Below are 4,718 nucleotides of genomic sequence, written 5' to 3' on the forward strand. Positions count from 1 at the left end.
CGTGTCGCAAGCGGTCTGCAAGGGGCCATGTGCACAAGGACAGGCTGAAGTTCAGATTTACTTCTGATTGGGTGCGTGGGGGGTAGACACAGTCTAGCACTGGGCCCTTGTCGACCAGAGCCGCTGCTCCACCCGCCCCTGGCTCCTCCCTGCAGGGTCACGTTCAGTCCGCCTTGTGGCGATCAGCTTCCCGCTCACTTTTTCTCTACGGGAGCTTTAGCTCGGATCTAAGCCTCTATTGCAAAAAGGGTCTCTATAGGGCACAAATCCAGCTCCTGAAAGGGACAGTGCCCTTGGGCGTGAAAGCGCGCATGCCCTCGCCAGCTTAAAAGGATGCTGCTTCGCTGTCAGGGGCTCAGGGCACAACAGATTCTGCATTTCCCAAGGCTTTGCGACCACCACGCCGCCAGTAGTAAGTAGGCTGTGTTCTGAGCAGCCCACCTCGGAAGTTTTACGCTGCTTGCCAGGGCTCAGCATGGCTGGCATTTGGGCACATTTTGCTTTTTTAAAAAAAAAATTTTTTTTTGTTTGTGTACGGTCAAATCGGATCTGACTGGTAAAAGGGGAAGATTGCCCCTCGACATTTTGTTTTATTTGGGATTAGAGAGAACAGGCTTTTCTAGAATTCGCCTTTAAAAGAAAATACGCAAATAACACTGAATAAGATCTTTGCAGATAATCACCCTCATCTCTTAAAAAAAATTTAAAATCTTTATTTTATCCTGGTTCACTTTCAAAGTTCGTGCACATTGTTTTTCACACCAGATCTTTCCTGTTCCCTTTCGCTCCGCTCATTAAAGTGTGGGATCCTGTAACCCCCACGCCGACCTCTTTGCAGGCCACGGCAAAACCAGCCGATGAGGCTGTTGGATTGCTCAGCTTCCTATGAGAAGCAAGCGTGGCTACTCGGCGAGATATTGGACCTTAAGTACTTAAAAGAGTGTGGTCCCTTGAAGTGACTGTCCAGCTGCTCTGACAATTGATAGCACCTTGGGCAGAGATATTTTGACATACATACCTCTTGGTTATGGAGCATCATACCTGGGCTGGCTTCCTTTTCCATGTTGCTGGGAGACTGCAGGCATGGTGGCTACAGAGGGATTCCCCACTAAGCAATGAAATGTGCCCATTTCCAGGTGTGTCTCCTGAGGGCTCTGACCAGGCCATTCATCCTTACCATTGTCCCCTCAGCTGACAGAGGACTGCTATCACAGCCAGAGAGTATATAGTTCCAACTCCAGAAAACTCAGAAAATGCTAACTACTCTCTGTGACAAACCAAATCAGGGAGGAAAGGATGGCAAAGGACTGGGGGTTCATTTTGGGGTGACACTATCACGGATATATACATGTTGTGTGGCATCAAGTCAGAGCCTTCTCACAGCTGACCCTCCAGCGGGTTTTAGGAGGCAGTAAATCTCATGGGAGGAGACTGCTCATTCTTCAGAGCAGCTGGTGGATTTAAACTCTGTGGTTTTGGGATTACAGCACAGCTTCTAACCACTAATCCACCAGAGCTCCCTTGTAAATGTGTTAAAAACCAGTGCAGTTGACAACTTTTGATGTAAAGGAGACCTCAGAGATCTTTGGGGGGCCAGCGTGCTAACCACCACAGGTTGTTGCACTTCCTAGTGTGCGTCAAATTATGTTTACTCTATGCTCTCATCTTTCAAGTGTGCAGAAAGTTCTGGTGGCTTAGTGATAAGGAATGTGCTGTCTACTGTGTGAAACATGGTTCGAATCCATCAGCTTCTCCTTGGGAGAAAGAATAGACAGTTCCCTCTTGATATGCACTCTCTTGATGACCACTGGTAAGCCTAGAAACCCCCTGACAGGACCACTGTGTCCTTTCCAGTCTGGGAGTTCTTTTCTTACCACTAGATTGAACAATATTCTGTTGTCATCAACTATTTTTTTGAAGCAGATTACCAAGCCTTTCTTCCAAGTCTCAGCTCCACTGAAACATGTTCACTATGAATGCAGAGCTTCCAGCATCACAGCAGCATGCCAGCCATCACAGCATGACACACTGGCAGACATAGAGGGTGGTGTCTGATGGACGCGTGACTAGCATTTGCCAAAGTGTTGACGCAGAACAGTTTACTGTCAGGTGTTTACAAACAAAGGCTGTCACACACAGAGGCTGACACAGGGCACTTGGAGGCTGAGTTCTGCAGAGAGCACCTGCAAGCACAGGCAGGACTGGATGGTACTTGAGGCAGGGCATGTGCAAAGGGTGATGGAGCAGCCCTGTGTGGCATGTTCCCAAGTGGAGGCCAACGGCCAGGGCTGAAAGGCTGTAGAAGCCGGGTGTGCAGAAACAGCATAGAAGGCCTCGTGTGTGACAAGTAGCATGAAAATGGTGGCCCGGTGGATGAGGTCACAGGAGCGCCCACCAGCAGAGGCAGCTGTCGGGGAGAATGGCTCGCACAGCTATGTGGGACTGGCACCCACAAGGCCCCCGTAGCCTGCGTGCTGTCTCCACACACCCTTGGCTTCACCTGAGAACAGCACAATAGCAAAGCAAAAGCAGACCCACCGGCCCATGTCATTGACCTAACTCCCATTCATAGCTGCCCCTAGGGCTCCCAAGGCTGTAGATCTTTCCAGAAGCTGCAGCTTTCTATTTTTGAGCAGCCTGGGATCTGAGTTACTTTTGGGTTAGAAACTGAGTGATTAACCTCTGGGGCACCAGGGCAGCTGCCAAGCCAAGCACATAAACCTGCCTCAGCACACTTTGAAGTATGTCCTCTGGCCAAAGACGGACAGATTCACATTTCTGAGTTGGGCTGCACTCCCCAGGATTTGTTTTTAAATGATACCAAAGCAAACACCAATTCAATAGTGTCTACGTGTTCAATCCAGTGACGCAGGGCATTCTTCAAGTCGTCCATCTGCTGTCATCCTCCTTTTTGGAACTGAGTCAACTCATTGTCCCCTTTCCAGTAACTACTGTCAAGTTGCTCCCATATCAATTGTTCTTGAAAGAGCATAATACTTAAGGCAAGTAATTTATTGCTAAATAAGTTAGACTATGTTAAGTGACATTTTTTTTTAATTTCCATTCATTCGTTGTTGCTCTTTTCTCCCCTCTCAACCCTTCCCCCTAGTATACTACCCTCTTGGAAAAGGAAAATCTTTCACTGTTTAACAATCCCTCCCCCCAGATCCACTATGCAGCCTGTGCTCTGGACTCCCGTCATGACAAAAATACCTAATCACATATTCCTCTTCAACAGTTTTCTCCCTCTTCTGTTTTAATGCAGTATACACTATTGAACCCATCTTTCTCAGTCTACCCCTAATCCTAAGGTCAGTCCTGCTTTACAACAGTGGCACCATGCAGTATTTGTCCTTTTGTGACTGAGATAATTCACTCAGCATACCATCCTCCAGGGTCACCCATTTTGTGTAACAGTTCATGAGTTCCTTGTTCGTCAATGCAGCATAGTATTCCATTGTGTGACTATACCACAGCTTCTCTATCCATTTGTTTGTTGATGGGCACTTAGGTTTTTTTCAACTCCTTGCTATTGTGAACAAAGCTGCGATCAACATGGGTGTGCATATATCTGCTTGGATGTCAGTTATGGTCTCTTTGGGGTATATTCCCAGTAGTGGCATTGCTGGGTCAAATGGTATCTCTATTTGCAACTTTTTGAGAAAGCGCCACACCGCCTTCCACAGTGGCTGCACCATTTTACACTTCCACCAACAACCTCGCCAGCATGTGTTGCTTGCTGTTCTGTTAAATTTTGCTATTCTGTCTGGGGTGAGATGATATCTCATAGTTCTTTTGATTTGCATCTCTCTTCTTGTTGTTGTAGTTGTTGTTAAGTGCCGTCGAGTTGCAGGCGACTCAACATGCATCTTAGAGCTAGGGATTTTGAACATTTCTTCATGTGCTTGTTGGCCATCTGAATGTCTTCTTTGGTGAAATGTCTGTTCATATCCTGTGCCCATTTTTCAGCTGGATTATTTACCTTTATCTTGTTGTTGTGGTTAAGTGACTTTTTTTAAAAAAATAATTATTTTATACTGGTTTACTGGCAAAGTTCATATATAATGTTTTTCACACTAAATCTTTCCTATTTCCTTTACCCACCCCCCTCCACCCATCAAATTGTGCAACCCTATGATTAATCACCCCTTGCCCATCTTCATCCCTCTGCTCCGACCCTCCCCTCCTTGGATCCTCATACACATTCTACAATAATGGTCTTACACAGTAATTTTCCTTATGATGGGACTGAATTAGTTCACTCAGCATCATGCTCTCCATTCCTTCATAAGCCAGATAGTGATTTTCAAAATCATTGCTCCTGCATGTTCCATAGTGTTCCATTATGTGAATGTATCATAATAATTTCTCCATCCATTAATTTGTGGTTGGACATTTGGGCTGTCTCTGTTCTTGTGATGGTGAATAATGCTGCTATGAAGTTAAGTGACTTTTCAAAATAATATTATCCTATTTTGGAGACCTGATGGCATGGTGGATTAAGCACTTGGCTGCTAACCAAAAGGTCAGTGGTTCAGATCTACCAGCTGATTCAAGGGAGAAAGAAAGACAATGCTGTCTCTTTGCATAAAGGTTGTTGTTGTTGTTGTTATGTGCCTTCGAGTCATTTGCGACTCATAGCGACCCTATGCACAACAGCCCTAAACCCTGCTCTATCCTGCGCCAACCGCACTGCCTCTGACACACCCATCCCGATT

The sequence above is a fragment of the Elephantulus edwardii genome, unplaced genomic scaffold (assembly GCF_000299155.1).
Source record: "Elephantulus edwardii isolate Elephantulus edwardi_28Jun2011 unplaced genomic scaffold, EleEdw1.0 scaffold00269, whole genome shotgun sequence".
In the NCBI taxonomy this organism is placed as follows: Eukaryota; Metazoa; Chordata; class Mammalia; order Macroscelidea; family Macroscelididae; genus Elephantulus; species Elephantulus edwardii.